We start from the raw sequence: 10,373 nt of genomic DNA on the forward strand, positions 1-10,373 counted from the left end.
GGCAGGCGATACCGAGAATGTACACGGACGTCAGAAAAAGACTCACCAGTGTCCTAAAAAATGCAGTTGTACCCAATGTCCACTTAACCACGGACATGTGGACAAGTGGAGCAGGGCAGGGTCAGGACTATATGACTGTGACAGCCCACTGGGTAGATGTATGGACTCCCGCCGCAAGAACAGCAGCGGCGGCACCAGTAGCAGCATCTCGCAAACGCCAACTCTTTCCTAGGCAGGCTACGCTTTGTATCACCGCTTTCCAGAATACGCACACAGCTAAAAACCTCTTACGGCAACTGAGGAAGATCATCGCAGAATGGCTTACCCCAATTGGACTCTCCTGTGGATTTGTGGCATCGGACAACGGCAGCAATATTGTGTGTGCATTAAATATGGTCAAATTCCAGCACGTCCCATGTTTTGCACATACCTTGAATTTGGTGGTGCAGAATTTTTTAAAAAACGACAGGGGCGTGCAAGAGATGCTGTCGGTGGCCAGAAGAATTGCGGGACACTTTCGGCGTACAGGCACCACGTACAGAAGACTGGAGCACCACCAAAAACTACTGAACCTGCCCTGCCATCATCTGAAGCAAGAAGTGGTAACGAGGTGGAATTCAACCCTCTATATGCTTCAGAGGTTGGAGGAGCAGCAAAAGGCCATTCAAGCCTATACAATTGAGCACGATATAGGAGGTGGAATGCACCTGTCTCAAGTGCAGTGGAGAATGATTTCAACGTTGTGCAAGGTTCTGATGCCCTTTGAACTTGCCACACGTGAAGTCAGTTCAGACACTGCCAGCCTGAGTCAGGTCATTCCCCTCATCAGGCTTTTGCAGAAGAAGCTGGAGGCATTGAAGAAGGAGCTAAAAGGGAGCGATTCCGCTAGGCATGTGGGACTTGTGGATGCAGCCCTTAATTCGCTTAACAAGGATTCACGGGTGGTCAATCTGTTGAAATCAGAGCACTACATTTTGGCCACCGTGCTCGATCCTAGATTTATAACCTACCTTGGATCTCTCTTTCCGGCAGACACAAGTCTGCTGGGGTGCAAAGACCTGCTGGTGACAAAATTGTCAAGTCAAGCGGAACGCGACCTGTCAACATCTCCTCCTTCACATTCTCCCGCAACTGGGGGTGCGAGGAAAAGGCTCAGAATTCCGAGCCCACCCGCTGGCGGTGATGCAGGGCAGTCTGGAGCGACTGCTGATGCTGACATCTGGTCCGGACTGAAGGACCTGACAACGATTACGGACATGTCGTCTACTGTCACTGCATATGATTCTCTCAACATTGAAAGAATGGTGGAGGATTATATGAGTGACCGCATCCAAGTAGGCACGTCAGACAGTCCGTACTTATACTGGCAGGAAAAAGAGGCAATTTGGAGGCCCTTGCACAAACTGGCTTTATTCTACCTAAGTTGCCCTCCCACAAGTGTGTACTCCGAAAGAGTGTTTAGTGCCGCCGCTCACCTTGTCAGCAATCGGCGTACGAGGTTACATCCAGAAAATGTGGAGAAGATGATGTTCATTAAAATGAATTATAATCAATTCCTCCGCGGAGACATTGACCAGCAGCAATTGCCTCCACAAAGTACACAGGGAGCTGAGATGGTGGATTCCAGTGGGGACGAATTGATAATCTGTGAGGAGGGGGATGTACACGGTGATATATCGGAGGATGATGATGAGGTGGACATCTTGCCTCTGTAGAGCCAGTTTGTGCAAGGAGAGATTAATTGCTTCTTTTTTGGTGGGGGTCCAAACCAACCCGTCATATCAGTCACAGTTGTGTGGCAGACCCTGTCACTGAAATGATGGGTTGGTTAAAGTGTGCATGTCCTGTTTATACAACATAAGGGTGGGTGGGAGGGCCCAAGGACAATTCCATCTTGCACCTCTTTTTTCTTTTATTTTTCTTTGCGTCATGTGCTGTTTGGGGAGGGTTTTTTGGAAGGGACATCCTGCGTGACACTGCAGTGCCACTCCTAGATGGGCCCGGTGTTTGTGTCGGCCACTAGGGTCGCTAATCTTACTCACACAGCTACCTCATTGCGCCTCTTTTTTTCTTTGCGTCATGTGCTGTTTGGGGAGGGTTTTTTGGAAGGGACATGCTGCGTGACACTGCAGTGCCACTCCTAGATGGGCCAGGTGTTTGTGTCGGGCACTTGGGTCGCTGAGCTTAGTCACACAGCTACCTCATTGCACCTCTTTTTTTCTTTGCGTCATGTGCTGTTTGGGGAGTGTTTTTTGGAAGGGCCATCCTGCGTGACACTGCAGTGCCACTCCTAGATGGGCCAGGTGTTTGTGTCGGCCACTAGGGTCGCTTAGCTTAGTCATCCAGCGACCTCGGTGCAAATTTTAGGACTAAAAATAATATTGTGAGGTGTGAGGTATTCAGAATAGACTGAAAATGAGTGGAAATTATGGTTTTTGAGGTTAATAATAATATGGGATCAAAATGACCCCCAAATTCTATGATTTAAGCTGTTTTTTAGGGTTTTTTGAAAAAAACACCCGAATCCAAAACACACCCGAATCCGACAAAAAAAATTCGGTGAGGTTTTGCCAAAACGCGGTCGAACCCAAAACACGGCCGCGGCACCGAACCCAAAACCAAAACACAAAACCCGAAAAATTTCAGGCGCTCATCTCTAGTATACGTACGGACTGTCTAACATGCCTACTTGGATGCTGTCACTCATATAATCCTCCTCCATTCTTTCAATGGTGACAGAATCATATGCAGTGACAGTAGACGACATGTCAGTAATCGTTGGCAGGTCCTTCAGTCCAAACCAGAAGTCAGTTTTCGCTCCTGACTGCCCTGCATCACCGCCAGCGGGTGGTTTTAGAAATTTTATCCTTTTCCTGGCAGCTCCAGTGGCGGTAGAAAATGAAGGAGGAGCTGTTGGTGGGTCACGTTCCACTTGACTTGACAAGTGTCTCACCAGCAGGTCTTTGAACATCTGCACACTTGTGTCTGCCGGAAAGAGAGATACATCGTAGGCTTTAAACCTAGTATCGAGCATGGTGGCCAAAATGTAGTGTGCTGATTTCAACAGATTGACCACCCGTGAATCCTGGTTAAGCGAATGAAGGGCTCCATCCACAAGTCCCACATGCCTAGCGGAATCGCTCCATTTTAGCTCCTCCTTCAATCTCTCCAGCTGCTTCTGCAAAAGCCTGATGAGGGGAATGACCTGACTCAGGCTGGCAGTGTCTGAACTGACTTCACGTGTGGCAAGTTCAAAGGGTTGCAGAACCTTGCACAACATTGAAATCATTCTCCACTGCGCTTGAGTCAGGTGCATTCCCCCTCCTCTGCCTATATCGTAGGCAGATGTATAGGCTTGAATCGCCTATTGCTGCTCCTCCATCCTCTGAAGCATATAGAGGGTTAAATTCCACCTCATTACCACCTCTTGCTTCAGCTGATGGCGGGGAATGTTCAGGAGTGTTTGCTGGTGCTCCATTCTTCAGCACGCGGCGGCTGAATGCCGAAAGTGGCCCGCAATTCTTCAGGCCACCGACAGCATCTCTTGCACGCCCCTGTCGATTTTTAAAAAATTCTGCACCACCAAATTCATTGTATGTGCAAAACATGGGACGTGCTGGAATTTGCCCACATGTAATGCACAAACAATATTGGGGGCGTTGTCCGATGTCACAAATCCCCAGGAGAGAACAATTGGCGTAAGCCAATCTGCGATGATGTTCCTCAGTTTCCCTAAGAGGTTGTCAGCTGTGTGCCTCTTATGGAAAGTGATGATACAAAGCGTAGCCTGCCTAGGAACGAGTTGGCATTTGCAGAATGCTGCTACTGGTGCCGCCGCTGCTGTTCTTGCTGCGGGAGGCAATACATCTACCCAGTTGGCTGTCACAGTCATATAGTCCTAAGTCTGCCCTGCTCCACTTGTCCACATGTCCGTGGTTAAGTGGACATTAGGTACAACTGCATTTTTTAGGACACTGGTGACTCTTTTTCTGATGTCTGTGTACATTCTCGGTATCGCCTGCTAAAGAAGTGGAACCTAGATGGTATTTGGTACCGGGGACACACTACCTCAAGAAATTTTCTAAGTCCCTGTGAACTAAAGGCGGATACTGGACACACATCTAACACCAACACAGCTGTCAAGGCCTGAATTATCCGCTTTGCAGCAGGATGACTGCTGTGATATTTCATCTTCTTCGCAAAGGACAGTCAATTGCTTAATGGAAGTAGTACAAGTGGTCTTCCAACTTCCCCTCTGGGATGATGATCTACTCCCAGCAGCAACAACAGCAGCACCAGCAGCAGTAGGTGTTACACTCAAGAATACATCAGAGGAATCCCAGCCAGGATAGGACTAGTCAGTCTTGGCAGTGACATGGCCTTCAGGACTATTGGCGTTCCTGTCTAAGGAGAAAATTGACACTGAGGGAGTTGGTGGTGTGGTTTGCAGGAGCTTGGGTACAAGAGGAAGAAGGGATAAAGTTGTCAGTGGACTGCTTCCACTGTCACCCAAAGTTTTTGAACTTGTCAATGACTTCTGATGAATGCGCTCCAGGTGACGTATAAGGGAGGATGTTCCTAGGTGGTTAACATCCTTACCCCTACTTATTACAGCTTGACAAAGGCAACACATGGCTTGACACCAGTTGTCCGCATTTCTGTTTACATAATTCCACACTGAAGAGGTGATTTATGGGGTATGTTGACCAGGCATGTCAATGGCCTTATTCATCCCACGGACAACAGGTGTCTCCCCGGGTGCCTGACTTAAACAAACCACCTCTCCATCAGAATCCTCCTGCTCAATTTCCCTCTCAGCGCCAGCAACACCCATATCCTCATCCTGGTGTACTTCAACAGTGACATCTTCAATTTGAATATCAGGAACTGGACTGTGGGTGCTCCTTCCAGCACTTGCAGGGGGGCGTGCAAATGGTGGAAGGAGCCACCTCTTCCCTTCCAGTGTTGGGAAGGTCAGGCATCGCAACCGACACAATTGGACTCTCTTTGGGAATTAGTGATTCAGAAGAAAACACAGTTCTTTGCTGTGCTTTTGCCAGCTTATCTCTTTTCATTTTTCTAGTGGGAGTATGAGTGCTTCCATCCTCATGTGAAGCTGACCCACTAGTCATGAGGAACATAGGAGAGGGCCTTAGCCGTTCCTTGCCACTCCGTGTTGTAAATAACATATTGGCAAGTTTACGCTTCTCCTCAGACACTTTTAATTTTGATTTTTGGGTAATTTTACTGAACTTTGGTTTTTTGGATTTTACATGCTCTCTACTATGACATTGGGCATCGGCCATGGCAGACGACGTTGATGGCATTTCATCATCTCTGCCATGACTAGTGGCAGCAGCTTCAGCACTAGGTGGAAGTGGATCTTGATCTTTCCCTATTTTACCCTCCACATTTTTGTTCTCTATTTTATAATGTGTGGAATTATATGCCATCAATATATCTGGAATTAGACGGCAGTAATGTCTGGAATTAGATACCACTAGATAGATACCAGATACCACTGTGACTGGAATGATGATGACCTATGCAAAGTGACAGGACACTACCACAGCTCCCTACAGCAGCAAGATGCAGCACAAGACACTGGACTTTTAGTCACCACAATGCAGCACTGACACTGAGCACAGATATTAAGCACTGTTCAGGACACTAGAAGTGACACGGAGCTGCAAGATACAGCAATGGACTACTGTACTGTACTACTATATACTGGTGGTCACAACAATGCAGCACTGTACTACTATATCTACTGGCCACCACAATGCAGCACAGATATTGAGCACTGATCAGGAGAATAGAAGTGATACAGAGCAGCAAGATACATCAATGGCCTACTGTACTGTACTACTATATACTGGTGGTCACCACAATGCAGCACTGTACTACTACTAACTGGTCACAACAATGCAGCAGATATTGAGCACTGATCAGGATACTAGAACTGAGTCTGACACGGAGCTCCAAGATACAGCAATGGACTACTGTACTGTACAACTATATACTGGTGGTCACCACAATGCAGCACTGTACTGCTATATACTGGTCACAACAATGCAGGACATATATTGAGCACTGATCAGGAGAATAGAACTGAGTCTGACACAGAGCTGCAAGATACAGCAATGGACTACTGTACTGTACTACTATATACTGGTGGTCACCACAATGCATCACTGTACTACTATATACTGGTATCCACCACAATGCAGCAGATATTGAACACTGATCAGGATACTAGAACTGAGTCTGACATGTAGCTGCAAGATACAGCAATGGCCTACTGTACTGTACTACTATATACTGGTGGTCACCACAATGCAGCACAGTACTACTATAAACTGTTCACAACAATGCAGCAGATATTGAGCACTGATCAGGATAATAGAACTGAGTCTGACATGGAGCTGCAAGATACAGCAATGGACTACTGTACTACTATATACTGGTGGCCACCACAATGCAGCACTGTACTACTATATACCGGGCATAACAATGCAGCAGATATTGAGCACTGATCAGGAGAATAGAACTGAGTCTGACACGGAGCTGCGAGATACAGCAATGGACTACTGTACTGTACTGCTATATACTGGTGGTCACCACAATGCAGCACTGTACTAATATATACTGGTGGTCACCACAATGCAGCACAGATATTGAGCACTGATCAGGAGAATAGAACTGAGTCTGACACGGAGCTGCGAGATACAGCAATGGCCTACTGTACTGTACTACTATATACTGGTGGTCACCACAATGTAGCACTGTACTACTATATACTGGTCACAACAATGCAGGCTTGAAATCACAACAAGTAGTGCATTAGTGAATTCAATGTTTCGGGAACCACCTCCCCATCTTCAGGACAAAGTGCAAGTTGCAAATAAAACAAATAAACAGACTTACTTACCCACCACTGATTCCCCCCCACCAGTGTTCACTGTGGCCATGTTGTCCAGACTTCCTGCCCCGACACCTCTGTGTACAACATGTGATGCAGAAGTGAGGTCACAGGATCCAACCGCGTGGCCATGATAGTGCTGTCAATAATAACAAACAGCGCCATAAGCATGATCAAACAGTGACAAGTGTTAATACCTGTAGCAAAATACAGTTCAATTAGTAAGGCATACATTCTATTGTGATCTCCTAATTAAAGAGAGATATACAGTGAGATATGAAAAAAGAATGTGCTATGCGTCACTTAGTTAAAAGTACCCACAACCTAAAAATGGAATTGCATTGCCGGCTTAAAAAAACATTGATTCATATACATATACCCAGCATGTCATTAGACTAAAAAACTGCTTGTGAACAACTATAAAAAGTGATAATAAAAAAAGAATCTTACTGAAAAAACACTGAGTAATATGATACAGTTCCCTCTCACAAGGTAGCCATATACAGACATATAAAGTAAACACACACATATACAGTATATATATATATATATATATATACATATGTGTGTGCGTGCAAAGGACCCTAAACTGGCTTTACAATACTCCTCACTAGTCCAGCACATGATGGCTATGACTAGATCACAGTAGCTATGAAAACGGGTCTGCTGGAAGAACATGCTAAAAGAAATGACCACAATATTAATTACAGTGCATCATAAGGATCCGTACAGAAAATGAACCAATCCCAAGGTGTAATTTAAACCTCCAGGTCGCAACATGTTTAGTCAATGTATCCACATAGACTCTAATTGCAGAAGTGTTTTCCTCTATTTTCCCCTCTTAATGATTTAGTTACATTAATCAATGATGCAGTGTTTGAGCATAGCCATGTTGTGTGTAAATTCTACAAAGTGGTGGACTACTGGCTTCTCACCACTAACAGAAGACAATGCATTATGAATGGCTTGTCTATGCTGAGCCTTCCTGGTTTTAAATTGGCATTTGGTTTTACCAATGTAGTATCGTCCACACGCATAACTGGTGGCGTAGATGACAAACTAAGTACTACATGTCAGAGGCCACATAATGGGGAATTTCTTTCCATAAAATGGATGTGCTATCGTGTGGTACAGCCCGTACACTTATAACACTTGTTCTTATGGGTCAGAAAGTTGATAGGTGTCTTTTTAAATGTTGTTATGTCTGTCTTCATCACAATACATTTAATACTATAACTGGGCATTAGCTGCTTATTATGCAACACCCTTAAATCTGGGTCAGATGTCACTATGGGCCATAATGCTTTTATCTTTCTGTTTGTAAACTCACTGTTGGAATTAAATTCATTGACTCCTGGGATTATGTTCGTCATGTCCTTGGGACTGGAAGGTGTAAGTAAATGTTTTTGTTTATGCCGGAAATGTAATTACATTTTTAGGTTGCGGGTTCTTTTAACTAAGTGATGTATAGCACATTCTTTTTTTATGAAATCTCACTGTATATCTGTAATAACCAGGTAAGTATTAGGTTTAAATTTGTGGTTAATTATACAGGTAAATCCTTACGACATTTCTTTTCCCTTAGGACTTACCGGTTCTTGATTTTTCACAGAGGTGAGGATAAGAGCTTCCACAGAATGAACTACTTATATAACTCTAAATATCGGTTTATTTAGCACACAGATTTCAATAGTGAACTTTGCGAAAGTTGAAACAGTACTTTGTAAAAGACCAGTTACAGTGCCATACATTAACTTCAAATTATAACAATGTGTTTCACACTAAGGTCGATAAACTCGTTTATTAAACTGCTTCCAGTCATCTTGACTCCTTCGTTCTCCTCTCAGTGAGCAGATACCTAAATTTAGACATTTAAGCATATACAATAGGCTATATGTGACCATAAATGCAATTTTACGTAACCCCCTTGAGGGTATATGAAACAGTATTACTTTACACATATACTTTAACTTAACGTAAATACTATACTTACTATTAGCATCTACAATTACCCCAAGATTGTCCACACAATACAGTTCGGTTGGGTACTACTTTGCCAGTGTAATTTAGAATTCCCATGTGATAAATGAAAAAACTGTTGGGGTTATTGCAAATAATCCAGTTTGAGTTATTGCTTATTAACACTTTAGTTCCTTCCTGTTAAATTATTGTCGTATACAATAGGAGGATTTATTATTCCTGAAAGACTACGATAGGATTAACAAATGTAGATAATAGTCACGCTGTGGCTGTGGCTAGGGCTAGCGGAGATGCTTCCACAGGAAAGAGACTGTATTGCTAATCCTGATGTTAACTGAGAGGGGTATTCTTAAGGTCAAACTCTCTTCTCCCTTTCTTTTGCTTACCGCTGGTACCAAATTAAATATCCAAGAGATTTTGGCACAGTACACTGGTTTACCAAATAACTGCTGTTATAGTTGAATTATCACAGGCAAGCAGAAATGCAGAATGCTGTAGACTGAGTATGTAATAGGCTCACTATGTAATAAGTGCACTTATTAATACAGAAATGTTTGAAGGTGACTTGCTGGGAAAATAGTGTTTGTTCACTGAGGTATAGCATTAACGCTGCTTTGTGCTTTCAATATACAGTACCTCTTCAGTTGCCTCGGCTGTAACTGGCTTCCTACAGCATTATATGGCGAGTGGCTTCGCTTCACAGTTCGCCTTTCCAAGTCTCTCTTTACGCTGGGGCTGATGTGATGGGTACGCCCACAGCTCCCCAGCTGGAGCAGGCCACTCCTCCGCACTATCCCTCAGTCAATGGGCTCCACCTTTACCCGCCCTCTGGGGCGGATCAGCAAGACCTCACGGCCGACGTCACCAGGGCTCTCGAGAGGGTCTCGGCTCTGCTCTCACTCACAGGCGCTGCCAGCTGCCAGTCTCTCATAGCATTTACCTCAGGACTGCTCTGACAAACTGCTGCTCACTTTTCAACTGTCACTTGCTGTACTCCCTGACACAGGTCATGTGATGTGCGCTTGACCTCCTTAGCAGCTGCAGAGACTGCTGGGAATTGTCATCAGCCTATGCAACGACATACCGCTCACAACTCACGTGCTGTAGCGTGAGGAATAGTCCGGGACATGACAACCCACACAGTGGGGCATTACATATGTCTGTTTGATTAGGAGATCACGATAGATATGCATGCCATACTAATTGAATTGTGTTTTGCTCTTGGTATTAACTCTTGTCACTGTTTGAGCATGCTTATCACGCTGTTATTTTTGACAGCGCTGCCATGGCCACACAGCTGGTTGCCGCAACGTCACTTCCGCATCATATGTTATACACTAGGGTGGTGCCACCCAGGAAGTCCAGACAGCATGGCCGCAGTGAACGCTGGTGGGGGGAATCAGTGGGGGGTAAGTACAGTAAGTCTATTTATTTGTTTTAATTGCACATTTGCACTTTGTCCTGAAGACTA

At 44.8% G+C, this 10,373-nt stretch overlaps 1 long non-coding RNA gene across 1 annotated transcript in view; it reads right to left on the reverse strand.

The window, feature by feature from the left end:
- Positions 1-9,865, reverse strand: part of LOC134956932 (uncharacterized) — a 48,377-nt gene extending 38,512 nt beyond the window's left edge. The window contains exons 1-2 of the long non-coding RNA XR_010186310.1: positions 9,539-9,865; positions 6,932-7,061 (exon numbers count right to left, since the gene is read on the reverse strand). This is a non-coding gene — a long non-coding RNA (uncharacterized LOC134956932). The remainder of the gene's footprint in view (positions 1-6,931; positions 7,062-9,538) is intronic.
- Between the last annotated feature and the right edge of the window lie 508 nt (positions 9,866-10,373).

This window comes from Pseudophryne corroboree, chromosome 9, assembly GCF_028390025.1.
Source record: "Pseudophryne corroboree isolate aPseCor3 chromosome 9, aPseCor3.hap2, whole genome shotgun sequence".
Lineage (NCBI taxonomy): Eukaryota > Metazoa > Chordata > Amphibia > Anura > Myobatrachidae > Pseudophryne > Pseudophryne corroboree.